The 16,221-nt window shown below is 38.3% G+C and overlaps 1 long non-coding RNA gene across 1 annotated transcript; it reads right to left on the reverse strand.

The window, feature by feature from the left end:
- Positions 1–11,351: 11,351 nt before the first annotated feature.
- LOC121743934 lies at positions 11,352–14,168 on the reverse strand. The gene is made up of 3 exons (XR_006038345.1): positions 14,078–14,168; positions 12,987–13,083; positions 11,352–11,520 (listed from the first exon to the last, which is right to left on the reverse strand). It is a non-coding gene; the product is annotated as an uncharacterized LOC121743934 (long non-coding RNA).
- Between the last annotated feature and the right edge of the window lie 2,053 nt (positions 14,169–16,221).

The following is a 16,221-nucleotide window of genomic DNA, read 5'->3' on the forward strand; positions in this document are numbered from 1 at the left end:
TGCAATGAATCTCCTATAGTAGTTAGCTAGTCCTAGGAAACTTCGAATTTCGTTGGGCGCAGTTGGCACTTTCCAATTTCGTACTGGTTCCACCTTGGCGGGGTCTACTCCTATTCCTTCTGCCGTCATGATGTGTCCAAGGAAATTCACCTCGTTAGGTCAAAACTCACACTTGCTGAACTTGGTGTATAACTTCTCCGCCCGCAGCGTCTCTAGCGCAGTCCTCAAATGCTTCTCGTGTTCCTTTATGTTCTTGGAGTATATCAGCACATCGTCGATGAAGACTAGTACGAACTTCTCGAGTTATGGGTGAAAAACGCGATTTATTAGGTCCATAAGCCCTTCTGGTGCATTGGTCAGCCTAAACAGCACCACTGTAAACTCGTAGTGACCGTACCTTGTCCGGAATGCCGTCTTGGGCACATCTTCTGGTTTGATCTTCGACTGGTGATATCTCGATTTCATATCCACCTTGGAAAACACACTGGCTCCTTTGAGCTGGTCAAACAGATCGTTGATCCTTGGTAAGGGGTACTTGTTTCTTTTAGGGTCAACTTGTTAAGGTCTCGGTAGTCCTCACACATTCTCATGGTCCCATCTTTCTTCTTGACGAACAATACAGGTGCTCCCCACGGCGAGACGTTGGGTCTGATGAATCCCAAGTCCAGGAGTTCTTGCAACTGTACCTTCAGTTAGACTAGTTCTTTTGGGGCCATTCGATATGGTGCCTTTGATACCGGGGCAGATTTTAGTTCTAGATCTATTGTGAACTCTACTTGTCAGTCTGGCGGTAGACCATGTAGTGTGTCAGGAAACACATCTGGAGAATCACGAGCGATTTCGACCTCTTCCAATTTTCATTCTCCTCTTTGTCCAGGTACACAAGATATGTCGGGCATCCTTTCTTCATCAGCTTACTGGCTTGCAGATGCCGCCATGCAGTCTGTTGCATTTAGGACATGGACTGGACCTTGATGTGTTCCCCTTGAAAGATCTAGGGGTAGCTTGGTATCTGCCATTCTGTGACTTGCTTGGTCCATACCCTCTCCTCTTAGGTTCAGGTTGGGCTCGTGGCCCTTCCCACTTCCTCTTGTCCCTGAGTGCCTGGGATTGAGCCAGGGATGGAGTAGGGTTCATAGCCGACGTAGTTTTCTCTCCTGGCATAGCGGCCTAGATGTCTAGCGCTCGTCTCAGAGCTTCAGTGTAAGACAATCCTCCATGACTAGCCAGTGTCATACGTATCTCGTACCTCAGACCGGTACAGAATTTTTCGGGCATCGTCTCATCGGTGTCCACTTGGTCTGGGGCGTACCGAGCCATCTCACAGGACATTCGGTCATAGTCCGTCACTGACATCCGTGCTTGTTTTCTATTGCGGGGACTCCATCTCTTTTTTTTTCACAGTTGTCTCACCTTCTTGTGGTTTCTAAATCACCACCTCTTTTATTGTCAACATTTATTCGCTAATATGTAATCTGTGAGACTACTTGTACTTCCTTTACAACTGATCTTGCATAACCTTGGCGTGAATCTCCATTTCTCGCAACTCACTTATTCCTATTCGTTATACGTGTATCCATCGATCAACTATTCTTATCTAACTCGTGCGGCATGACAGGGTCGTTAGGTGTATCATCATTACTCATGTCTGTCTATCAGGATTTATTTCTCATAGGTATTTGAAAGGGAACAAGGCATTGCCTTTGTTGAGAGTCTTGCATTGGAAATTTAGTCAAACAGACTTAACTTGGATGATATTGATTTCAGCATGAAGAAGTACTGAAAAAAAAAAAAAAAAATTCCTTGTCTTGGAAAAAGTTCTCAAATTATTCAAGGTGACAAAATAACATCTCCGGTGTGACTCTGTGAATTAAAATCACCAACTCGCAATGATTGGTTTACAAGGATAACAGGACTAAGCTCAAGTAAACTTGAAGATTTCTCTGGTTTGACTCTGTGAATTAATCACATTCTTTCAAAAGATCACAATGGTTAAGAGGTATCAAGCGAACTCATAGAACTTGGGGATTTCTCGAAAGAAATGAAATGTGCCACGAAATAGGACGAAACGAATTAAGTTGGAGTTCTCGTAGTAGGCATCAAATAATATGGTCCAATTGACCGTTCAGATTCAAGAGGATCTTGCTAACAATAGACTGATGACTCAAATATGTTAAAGCTTGGAAGAGTCAGTCGCAGTAGTACATGAAAGTGTAGGCAATTGCCACGAAGTCGCGCTGACCATCCTCTAAAATGTCAAAGCTAATGGAAATAGTATCATATTGAAGAATTCACATGTTGTCAAGAAAATTCTCAAGAAGATAAACCTCTGGAGTAACAGCCAAAGTAACTCGTTAAGAATGAAGTGGATATGCTAGTCTTAACGAATATCGAAGACATGGTAAAAATTCCCCAGATGGAACAAACATGTAGTGAAATTAAACATGAGAAAATCTTATTCTTGCAAGAAAGAACTTGTCATATACATGTTTGCAAAGATAACACGAGTCGACAGAAGTTCCAAGGAGAATACGTCATTCGTTAAAGACGAGGTCTATGAAAACAAGCTTAGTCTGAAGGTTCTAGAGACAAACAACTTTTTAAAATAACAATGCGATTCGGCTTGCGAAGTCAAAATATTGCTCATACGAATGATGAGTGACCAAAGTTTTCGCCAATCGGCATGTCTGAAAAAAATTATTAGAGCAAAGCTCATGCTCATAGAAACTGGAAGTGAATAACGAATTGATGAACCCAAGATAAGAAGTGGCACATTGCTTTGCGATGCAAGTAGCTCAAGGTATCTGAAGGTAAATATCTAACCATAATCTTTGAACTGAAAATGAGTCACAACTTTCATAAAAAAAAGGAGGTATTGACACCCTACCTTGCAAAACGCAGGTCAATCAATAGTGTTAAACAGACAAGAAAGCATTTCCGTTAAGGATGTTCAAAGAAAGAGATTTTCTGGAAATCCAAGTAAGTACTGCTGATTAAATTATCTATTTCATCCATGCGGTGGGGACATCTTGAGTCCGTCGAAGGTACTCGAAAGAAAATGAATCGATGCACAAAAATCCATGTAAGGATAGTCATCGGCTAGAGAAACTATACTGTGTGACCTAACATCATCAAGCTAAGTTCACATCTCAAATCTAACGTTTCTCTAGGGTCTTGCAAAACGTGACGGGATCAACACTTGCTTTCGGATCTTACATGAGTGGCTTGGCCACAGTGAGAATCTATCTTGTGTTATTCCCTTATAGCACCGTTGCTCGTCTTTCTTTTCAACAGTTGCCCCTCTCGTGCTCTTACGCATTTGGGCATTGGCTCTTCTTGTGCTAAAGTCGTGTCGCCTTAGATTCCGCTTTCGTGCTTAACTTTTATCTAGCATCGTCTCAAAATTGTTGCTCGGGAAAGCAATAGTAGGATTTATGGTTCATCCTTCGTAGTCCAGTTTAAACTACATTCTTTAGGGAGAGTACTTATTCCCTCTCAGTTCTTTCTATTATCTTGACTAGGTAAAACATTTTCGTCACACTTTGTTTTAGTTATCTCAAAATTTCCCACTTCTTCATCTTTCAACTTGTTTGGTTGAACGTCTTGGAGTATTGATCGAGTCGATTACTTGGAATGATCTAGTGAACAAGTCTAGATCTTTACTGAAGAAAGGTGTGGATCTCAGAGCAGGAAAGGAACTGGGGCTCTGATACCACTAAACCCTATATCACTCTGTCACGACCGCACTTTGCTAATGATAGCAAAAGCGGGAAATCCGTGACTAATAAGCGGAATTAACGAAACGAGGAAAGAACTCAAGGGACTTGCCGAAAGGCCAATTAATTGATACCACAAATTAGAAGCCAAGTATTTGATTACAAGATCTCAAAATAGAATGATTCATCATATCAGCTAAATCAGAGTTCGAAGGAGAGACTTTGAAATTCTCACTTGACAAAAGTACAGCGGAATAGGTCCTTACTAAACGACTTCGTGTATGAAGACACGAATCGTAGAGAAATCCACTTGATTATTTAATAGTATCGACTCCGATCAATATTCCTTCCTCTTGACGTTCAACCTGCACATTTATAAATACATGCAGGGCTGAGTACAAGAGTACTCAGTGGACACGTGCCGAGAACAAAACATACATATATAAGTTGTCATCCATCAACAGTATCACAAGGGGGTTTTCTTAAAAATGCCCGAGCATACTAAATTCTTTTGTGATCTTAAAAGTCCGACTGCAGTCTAAGTTCTTGGTGTATCCTGCCATGTCTGAGAATCTAGTGCACCGTGAAGGTGGCCACCTTCAACAGTACCCTCGCCGGCCAACCTCTCTAGGATGGCTCACGGCCCTTGTGCTCATTATTCCGAATAGGATTTGTGGTCCTATTGGGAACCGAATTCATTACTAAACTTTTGGCATCACCAAACTCTCGGCATATAGCCCTATCAGACAGGTCTCGAAAACAAACACTTTATGGCATGCCAACAACTTTAAAATAATCACATCTCCATTTTTGAGAAAAAGATATTTCATAACTTCAAAAGTATTTGCTTTATATCCACACTATAATGCTGGATATTAAAAGAAAGTCCACCTGATAGAGTAATGATGTGTATTTTCTGTGTCCTTTGTTTTCCTATTTATATTAAGTCACATATTAGGCCCAGTCAGGGATCTAAGGAAGAATTTGGAACAGGCCTCACCCAATTAGCTTTTTACCAATTAAATTGAACCCACAATTTAATATAAGCTTATATTGGAATATTACAAGCAGCCACTACAGAAGTAATATTGCACTGCCTTCCAAATCCGAAATTACAAGTATTCCGGGTTTTCTTTAATTGCATTTAATTTATTTCCCGCGCTTAAGATAGAAGCATCCATTAATTAATTATTGTCTGCTATGGACTTAATTAATTAACATATTTTAATCTCCAAGAGTGGACTTAGCAAGAAACTCTTATTTATTATTCATGGAGTAATTAAACTCCAACTAGCTAGGTTCCGAATAATAAAACATTGTTTCGAGCTCCTCTTGTGGATGTTATCAAACGAGACTCCCCTCGCGCACGATTCAACGTAATAGCAATCCTAGCACCGCTAGATAATGATCGCCACTACCCAATATACCTAGATCGTTGGGTGACGAAAAACCCGCACCTTTGGTAAGTCAAAGTAGTAGATAATCAATATCGTATGCTCAATGCTAACGTACATTGATTAAGAAATTAATTATCAAGACATCGTCTTTCAGTAGATAGCATAAAGACTCGTCTTGCTATTAGATCCATTCAGTGCTATACCACACCAACGTCATCTTATTTCAATAAGGCTTAGAAATAATTGCACTGACATTGCAACCTTTCACGATAGGTAGTCTAGGCCTATCTAGGTTGTGAAATTCTTATTTTTCTTTGTTTAGAACTGACCGTGTTACCTTAAATTTGACGACGCCCACAACTGGTCTACTAAAATAAAGATTTGGACTTTGTTACGTTTGCTTATACATTTAAATATGCAATAAACAACCATTAAATGTAAAACATAACAACATTATGACAAAAAATAATCTGTTGCATTTATTGGAAAATAACAATTAGAGTTTACAGTATCCAATCACTCGAAAGGTGATTTCTAGTATAGAAAACCCTAACAATCTCCCACTTATACTCAAAACATCTTTCGAGTATACAAAATGGTAGTGCACACGTCTAAAATTTCTCCCACTTATACTTAAAGCGAGTTGAGGTCTTGAATGAGTCGAACGCCCATCCCTTCAATGTGGCACTCGAACGGTTTCACCGCCAAAGCCTTTGTAAAAGGATCTGCCAGGTTGTTCTCTGACGCAATATTGACCACTTGTATGTCTCCTCGCTGCACTATATCCCTGATAATATGATACTTCCGCTCTATGTGTTTGCTCGCTTTGTGAGCTCTTGGTTCTTTCGAGTTTGCCACAGCACCAGAATTGTCACAATAAATGGTGATGCTCTTGGGCAGATTCGAAACCACACCTAAATCCTTAAGGAAGTTCTTGAACCATACAGCCTCTTTTGCAGCCTCCAAAGCGGCCACATACTCGGCTTCCATGGTCGAATCCGCGATGCATTTCTGCTTCACACTCTTCCAAATTACGGCTCTACCTCCTAAGGTGAACACTTATCTTGAAGTAGATTTTCTCGAGTCCTGATCAGCTTGAAAGTCTGAGTCAAGATATCCCAAAGGACAGAGCTCGACTGCATTGTAAACTAGAGCATAGTCCTTAGTCCGTTTAAGGTACTTGAGTATGTTCTTTACGGTAGTCCAATGTCCTTGGCCCGGATTCGACTGATATCTTACCACCATGCCAACAGCAAAGTAAATATCCGGTCTAGTACAAAGCATAGCATACATGATACTTCCAACTGCCGAAGCGTATGGAATCCTTCACATTGCTTGTATCTCAGACGGCGTTTTAGGGCACATCTCTTGAGATAAATGGATGCCATGTCTAAAAGGTAAGAAACCTTTCTTGGCGTCCTGCATGCTAAAACGACTAAGTACTGTGTTGATGTAAGGTTCTTGAGATAAGCACAACATCTTCTTTTCTCGATTCCGAAGAACCTTGATCCCGAGGATGTGTCCCGCGTCTCCCATATCCTTTATCTCGAACTGGTTCGACAACCATGTTCGTACGGATGACAACATCTTTTTATTGTTTCCAATGTAGATGGTCTCCTCAAGACCGCCGTTTAGAAACGCAGTCTTAACGTCCATCTGCCATACATCCCAATCCATATAAGCTGCAATAGACAATAGTATCCGGATCGATTTGAGCATGGCCACTGGGGAGAAGGTCTCTTCTTAATCGACGCCTTCCTTTTGGGTATACCCCTTGGCCACTAGTCTTGCCTTAAAGACTTTAACTTGTCCATCGGGTCCACGTTTACTCTTATATATCCACTTGCTCCCAATGGCAGTATAGCCTTCGGGTAGGACGGACAAATCATAGACGTCTTTGTCTATCATATATTGTAGTTCCGAATCCATTGCTTTCACCCATTCGCAATGATCGACATCTGCCTGCGCCTCCGCAAAGTTTCAGGGATCTAATACATTGCTGTCCGAGGAGTGATCCATAGATTCTCCCAAACCAATGTATCTGTCGGGCTCATGCGAGACCCTCCCACTGCGGCGCGACACTACAATATTTTGAGTAGAAGTTGAAGTTTCGGGAATTGTTTGTACACTTGGTACTTGTTCTTGGTTAATGGAACTTGTGACAAAAGTTAGCTCATCAAGAGCCACTTCACTGCTGGGTTTATGATTCATTACATAGTCTTTCTCTAAGAATGTCGCGTGAGTACTCACAATGACTTTCTTGTCTCGGAAACTAAAGAATTCATAACCTTTCGTCCATTTGGGGTATCCTATAAATAAACATACCTCCGTCCTTGATCCTAGCTTAGTTGGATCATTTTTCAATACATGAGCCGGACAACCCCAAATCTTGAGATGTGCTAGATTGGGCTTGCGCCCAGTCCACAACTCATAAGGAGTAGTAGCTACGGATTTTGATGGTAAATTGTCTAAAATATGGCTTGCAGAAAGCAAGGCATGTCCTCAAAAAGAAATAGGCAGACGTGCATAACTCATCATCGATCGAACCATATTTAACAAGGTCCTGTTCCTTCTTTCAGCCACGCCGTTCTGTTGGGGCGTGCCCGGCGCAGTCAGTTGGGATTCAATACCCGACTCCGATAAGTAGTCCAAAAATTCAGCACTGAGGTATTCGCCTCCACGATCAAATCGTAGGCTTTTGATATTCTTTCCATGATACTTCTCCACAAGAGTCTTAAAGTCTTTAAACTTGTCAAAAGACTCTGACTTGTGACGCATCAAATAGACATCCAATTTTCGAGAAGTCATCAATAAATGTGATGAAGTATCGAAAACCACCTCTTGCCTCCGTAGACATTGGTCCACATACATCGGAATGAACGAGCTCAAGTACTTCCTTGGCCCTATTGCCCTTAGCCTTAAAAGGCCTCTTGGTCATTTTCCCTTCTAAGCATGACTCACACTTATGAAAAGGTTCCTCCTCAAGACCTTTAATAAGATCTTGTTGAAAAAGAGAATGGATCCTCCTTTCATTCGCATGACCAAGTCTAAGGTGCCATAAGTACGTTTCGTTCGTTGAACTTGAAGGTTCCTTTCGTTTCTTTGAAATTTTCGATGTTGTATTGAGTTCTAATTTGCGATTATTAAATTGTGTAGAAGTGATTGTGTACAGATTTTTACCATGATACCACGACAGATATAAGAACCATCTTTCTTAATAACGCAGTTGTCATTAATAGAAATCGAATATCCATCAAAAACTAATTTAGAAACTGAAATTAAATTTCTTCTAAAAGAAGGTATCAACAAAACATTCTTCAAAATAAAAAATCTATCACTACTAAACGCAAATAAATGTCTCCCACTGCAACGGCCGCCACTTTGGTAGCGTCGCCCAGCTGGACTTCGATCTCACGATCATGTAGCCGTCTTGTCACCTGCATTAAGTCAGGATCAAAACAAATATGATCAGTGGCTCCTGTGTCAATAACCCAAGTGCAAGTAGATGTCAAAGTCAAACATGACTCAACTACTAAAGCTCTGTGCATACCTGTAGCCTTGCCCCTTTTAGGACAGTCTGGCTTCCAATGCCCCTTTTCTCCGCACTTGAAACACTTCCCCGAGGGCTTCTTATTTGCCCTTTTCTTCCTCTTTCCCTTAGCCACTTTGCCCGATTATGAGTTCGGTGCCTTCCTTTTTCCTTTGCTAGGCTTGAAGCCAGAGGAACGAGGTACCGAAGTCATCATGGCAGCCTTAGCCTGGACCATAAGGTCCTCTACTGACTGAAGTTCAGTCAATAGTTCTGCCAAGGTGTAATTCCTTTTGTTCATCTCAAAGTTGAGCTTGAACTGCTGGAAGCTAGGGGGAAGACTTTGAAGGATGATTGTTACCTGGGACTCGGGATCGATTGTCCCTCCCAACACCTCAATCTGGTTGAGGTGGCCCATCATCTCGAGGACATGGTCCCTCACAGACGAGCCTTCCTTCATTTTCTTCAACATGATACTCCGAAAGGCTTGAGACTTAGCAATTCGATTCTGAGTACAAAAAAGATTCTTGAGATTCTGCATAATTTCAGTGGCAGTTTCCATGGCAGAATGCTGATGCTTGAGTACTGAAGACATAGATGCCAACATGTAGCACTTAGCCATCTCATTCGCCTTATGCCACTTTCTATGTGCATCTCTGAGTCCTACCGCAGCGTTAGCCGCCGGTACTGGAGGTCGCGGGGTTGTGACCACAAAGTTGTACTCTTCAGCTGTAAGAACGATGTCTAAATTTTGTTTCCATTCTATGTAATTTTGGCCCTCGAGTTTGTTTTCTTTGAGAATTACAGAAAGAGGATTGAATGACATTGTGACGATTTGAATTGCACTGCAAAACACAGTATTTTACTATTAGTCATAAACTTATGTAAGAAATTTGATTAGATTAACCATAAAACTTTTCAAAATCTTACAACTGTAAAATTAAAATTTTGTGCCCTCCAGAGGAAGCCAATACGCATTAAAATTTTACAATATTACTGGTCACAACACAGACGAATCCAGAGACCACAGAGTGGCATGGCCGCCTAATGTTGCCTAAGCAAGACCACCGAATTTAGCATTACAGAATCTCATTTCTACAACACACTCCTATAACAATGCTTATGTGCTGCTAACAAGATCAAGATATCTCATAAATCCTGTGTGAACTTCTGAATCTCGTAGTTTCTTAGGATTATTGTCCCCACAGAGCAGGTGGCGATAATATTTGAAACCACATTCTAGTTCATACCATTTATATTTGAGAAGTCCGCCATATGAACTTGCTATTTCTTAGGATTATTGTCCCCACAGTGCAAGTGGCGATAATATTAGAAAAAGGCTTCATAAAATGCAGACCAATTGGTGGAGACCATATACAAACGTTGAGTTCGTAATTATAGCTTAGATATTTGGGTTATGGTTTTTCTTTAATTATCCTTAGCCTTAGGGCAGAGAAAGGCTTGATTGGTATTTAATTTGCTGGATAATTAAATCTTTTATTAATTGGTATCTTCCTTTAGGAAATTATTGTTCTAGAATATAATTCTTATTCATGTCTACTATAAGATATGTCTAAAATAAATTATTTAATTCTTAATAAGACATGAAAAATTAAATTCAAATTAATTCCATTGTTCAAGTTTAGGAAGAGATATTTTATTATTTAATGTATTCATACATATCTATCCTTTTTAGGATCTTAGATATATAAATATTAGGTCAGCTCGGACCCCCGTCTCGGCCTATCCGATTGTCTGGGTGGCGAGCGCTCCCGGCCAGCAACTCGCACGACAGCGCGGCTGCTGTCGGCCAGCGCCGCCATCCCTCTCGACCCTTCCGCCTAGGGTTCTCGGTCTGGCGGCTAGGCGCCTCGGCACGTTCTCGTTCGAACTGCCACGCCATGCCTTCCACCGTGTCAACCTTGACTCGGGTGCGTCTGGGTCATGCGGTCTCGGCCTGCGGCGCGCATGAGCCTTAGCTCGCCTGCGCGTCGCCCCGTGATCACGATTCCCCGGCTCCCACTGTCTCGACGTCCCTACCTCGATCGCACGTGGTACGTTCGAGCAATTCAAGTTCTTTGATTCGATAGTTCTTGAGTTCAACATGCGTAAAAATTAAACAAAACACAAGAACATTCTTCGCAATCAAATTGGACATGCATACATGAATTTCGCGAAATTTAAATCCAAATAACAGAGCCAAATACTGGCTCTGATACCAATTGAAGGGGTTGGCAGCGGAAGCGTGCAACATTTAATGATCACATAAATTTGATCTATTTAGTAGATTATTTAGACAAATTCTATTCGCGTAGTTATCACATGTATCATGCTCATAACTTGTATTAAAACATGATTTAGCATATAAAATCCCTAAAACATGCCTACTACGGAATTAGCCAATTTACCTCGTTGATTCAATCAAGAATCGATGATGGCTTGCTCCGTCTCCACGTGAAGATATTCAATACTCGACCTTGGATCTTCTGACTGGTGTCCCGGACTATACGCTGAAGTATTCCGGGTTTCCTATAATTGCATTTAATTTATTTCCCGCGCTTTAGATAGAAACATCCATTAATTAATTATTGTCTGTTATGGACTTAATTGTAACACCCCTTATCCGGTAGGTAAACCCACCGAATACGTGGTGTCACGTTTCAGTATCGACAACACGTACTGAAATTTTCCTATTTTCTTTTTAGCTTAAAAAGAGCAATTAAAAACTATTACAATTAAAAACTTAACATTTATCCAGCGAAAGATCAAAGATTGAACTATTATACAACATGCCACGACTTTTAACCATGTTGATCACCAGTGACCCGCCAAAAATTGCAAAGCTGCCCAACCACACTGACATACTATCAACTCTAACCTGCAGGGGGGTAAAAGATGATAGGAGTGAGCTTTCCACAGCTCAGTAGATATATCCAAACTATAAAAATTAATTTTCTAATCTAAACTGTATTGAGACTTTTACATTATTTATCTTTTACTTATAACCATTCATTCTTAGCACTTCCCACTTTCATAATTTACTATATTAATCTTTTACCCGTCAACACATATTAATTTCCGTATCACCTTCCACATGTTGTCATTTCTTAAGACATCATATATCATGATTCTTTTCTTGTATTACCATATATCACTTTATTACAACATCTATACGTTCACCGTGTTTTCCAGATAATATCTCATAACAATACTATCAAATTGCACCATAATTCTTCATATACTTACTTACAAAATACATGTTTCCATATAATTCCTTAATTTATTCAATTAGCTAATTATTATTTATTCACACTTATTCTTATCTTATAAGCATATTACTTCCCATAATCTGTCATACGTCCTATTTCCATATCCAAAGTCATTCAGTCATTTATAACTTTATGTCACATTCTTATCCACACACCAACGCAGACAAATCGCAAATGTTAACCCATTTCAAACACATATAACGATCGCCAAGGTACTCATATACCGAAATACATATAATCAGAAATAATATACAACCTATATCATAAACAATTTCATATCCATATACATATGCCTCTCTATTCCTTTTTATTATTCTGTGACGGATCAGGCCTGGTATCTGCCCGGGATTTCCAATATGATTGACCCGAAGGTCCCAATATGATTGACCCGTAGGTCCCAATATGATTTGACCCGAAGGTCCCACTGTGATTTGACCCGAAGGTCCCAATATGATTTGACCCGAAGGTCCCACTGTGATTTGACCCGAAGGTCCTACTGTGATGTGACCCGAAGGTCCCAATATGTCCACTGTGATTTCAGATCCAGGGCAAGACCGTCACAGATCCTCTTTAGTCGAATGATTCATATAATTCCAATATCATATGCAAAACATATCAATTTCATCAATCACATATCCATATCTTATCCTACCAAATAATTCGAATATAACATATAAAACATATCTGTTGCATCAATCACATATCCATATCGTATTCCACCATCAATATCAAATAGCGCATAACCATATTTAGTTCACACCATATAACCCAAATATTCACCACAATCAACATATAGCAATCAACCACATAATATATGTAAAATTAAAAGTGTGATTCATACACACTTCAACGCATATTATCACATTTCACACCATATTATTTCTATCATCATCATATAATTATATTTATACAATTTCTTTGTAGAACTTTCATATCATGTTTATAAATATCATAATAATTCCATTTGTGTCTTCTAATGACATATATATAATTATCACATAGAATAACATAATATTATACATTAGTTCACACAGTTCAAACCAGAGAAGTAAAATTCATAGTAAGAATATCCTACCTCTTAGGCTTATGAACATAAGCATATTTCACCTTGATACTTCTCTACCTTCTAGGTTCACTCCTTTGTCTCCAAAATGCACTATAGGTTCCTTCGCCTTTATGCGTAATATAAATAGCGTAACTATTAATAACTCATATTTACCCAAAGAAGTCAATTTATAATCCAACATGATTCACTCAAGGATTCCCAATAGTTTAAGAGATATTCTTGTTTTCCCACAGACTACCAAAATCAGACAATTTCTGGCAGCATTTTCTAAACAATTTTTGTAAATGGTATTTGTACTCTTTAATTAATCATAAAATTCAGAGAACAACTAAACACCTTATAGTTAATTTAGAAATTATGAAATCAAGTTTTCATCGACCTTACATGCCCTAAATATTTCGGATAACACATACCAAAATATGACAAAGTACCAGAATTTTGACAGTTCGTAGTTGTATTGTTATAACAATTTATACACATAGTAAACGAACTCCTAAATTCTCCATAAAATTCAGGGACTCTCTAGACTCATCAGAGTTATTAAAAAAACTGATAAAACAAACTTTTCACTGTGCTAAATATTCAAAACAATTCGGAATATGGGGCTGAAAAACAGAGGAGTAAATCTGACTCTTACTTTTGTATCAAATTCTATTTCCATTTATGTTTAATCATCCCATTAACCATAAATCAACAACCATTTACTCTATATAATATCAAAACTATTTAGTTATAGCCAACTTTGTTCGATTATTTCACAATTTCTACCATAATTGGATTTCATTCTGATTATCGAATCAAACGACGTTTATTCACGACGTTAAACACTTTTCCCAACCAAATTCAAATCCACAACAGGCCAAACACCTCAATTATATCCTAGGGTTTCGATCATGATGGAAATTTGGGTTAGGGTTCGATACATTTAAATCCAAGGGTGTAACCCAACGTTATCGACGTCTACAAACTCGTATCTATCGAAAGAATTAAACAAAGACCACACCTCCACTCACAAATATGAAGCATGAAAATCACAGCCCACACACCCTCCAAATCATCACTCAAATAGCAACAAAAGTGGTATAGAAAAGAAGGTTTACCTCAAGTCATCGGGGAGTACGCGTCTAGAATTCGATTTCACCGAACGATTTGCAAAATAGAGGGAGATGAAAGCTTGAGGTCTACTTATCCTATGGGGGCTGATATGCACGGTTTTTTTTGAAGAAAATGAGTGGAAGATGAAGTCTAGATTAATATATAATTGATTAGAATCTTCTAGATTTAGTTTATTATGTAAAATATTTTTAATTATTCTTTTAATCTTCCAATATTTTATTTTCCTACCATATGATATCACATTTAGGATTTCTTTATACCCTCATTTAGCATTTAGATTCTAGTTTAAGGTAAAATTATTCCCGTCTATATCTTCAAAAGTTTCGCCGATTGTTTTCGCTAAAAACTGAAAAAATATGCGATAGAATTTTTTTTTATTACCTTCTAATGGCCCAAAATAATTCCTCACATTATTTACAATTATGCTAGGCCATAATTTTATAATTTATAAAATTATTAGCCCTTAGCTTCGATTTACGATTTTACGTGGGTAAAAGAAATTGCCGAAAATCGCATAATCGACATTTCGTATTAAATTTCTACCTTATAGTTTAACTTAACTACTATTCCTCATCACATATCCAAACGTTTCGTCAAGCCCTATAATTCGGGATGTTACAACTCTTCCCCCCTTAAAAGAATTTCGTCCTCGAAATTTCACTTGATTTAAATAGCTATAAACATTTATCGTATCATATCATCTAATCTCATATTATCTTTTAATTTCGCACAACCTTCGTATTTTCGTATAACATCATTCAATCTCTTATAATCACATGTAACTTTATCCAATCTTACTTTGACTTCCTGGAACTTACCGAAGTCACAATCCTATGCCACTTCATAAAATTTATAGAATATAGTAGTAAAAATGCACAACCTGATAATAGCATACCACACAAATTATTGTGAGTTAATTCAAAGAATATATCACAATCTTAACACAGCCACATTTCACAATCACGTAATAATATTATTATTATCTTTTATCAGTCATTTAGCACGTCATGCTTTCTATCTTATCACAACCATTTATTCACATCATAGTTACATACATTTCTCTGAATTGTATCACATACATTTATTTTAGTTCGCCTTGCACTACATATCACTTCCATTATACTTATTTTCGCTTATTACCTCTTTTTTTTTATCAAACCAACAAATCACAACAAAGTTCAAATATCAAGTCAGTATTCATCAACAACCATATTTGTTTTCAAATTCCATCATATATCGAGCATAAGCCTTTTTTTGCATTCTACTTTCATTTTCAAATATATAATTCATATGAATCTCTTTCTTTCAATCATATCAGATTTCACCTCATATGACTTAGTTTCAAACACATTCATCTATCTCATGCAGCGCACAAATTTTCCATCATATCACATTATATGCATATAGCTCACTTTCTAGCACCGTATAGTCCATTTAGAGCACGCAGTCACATATATCACTTCATCCAAAACATTATATAGTTCCACACATTCACATCTCAATATTCATCATCACAACATTAAATCTTGAACTCTTAGTACTAGTATCAAAACTCAATAAAAACTCATATAACAAGATCTGAATACACGGACCATATATCCAGGCATATCAGACCATATATCATCACATTTCCATTCCCAAGTCACACATATATCAAGACACATCAAATCACATGTCACATATCACGGTTATCATATACGTTTCATATGTCCACATATTATAACACATTTTATCACATGTGCTAGTTCGCACATAATCATATATAGAAATACATACCGATCACCTCAAATATTTGCACTCATTTGTCTCAAGTGCTTAGTGATAACACACAGGTATATGGGTTAAGCGAAGTACACCCGCATGGGCTGATCGAATACTCCCGTCGCACCATATACCACATTTCATTTTCAAATTTCGTCATATATTGGTCATCAATACATTTCACATTCTTACAACACACATATGATTCATTGGATTCCATACTTTCAAGCATAGTACCCTTCTTCCTCATATTGCTCAATTTCAAGCTCATATATTTATTTCATTTAAACTAACATTTTTAGACATATCATTTCATATATATTATAGCTCACTTAGAGCACCTATTTTCATTTTCCATTTCATTTCT

The sequence above is a fragment of the Salvia splendens genome, chromosome 8 (genome assembly GCF_004379255.2).
Source record: "Salvia splendens isolate huo1 chromosome 8, SspV2, whole genome shotgun sequence".
NCBI lineage: Eukaryota > Viridiplantae > Streptophyta > Magnoliopsida > Lamiales > Lamiaceae > Salvia > Salvia splendens.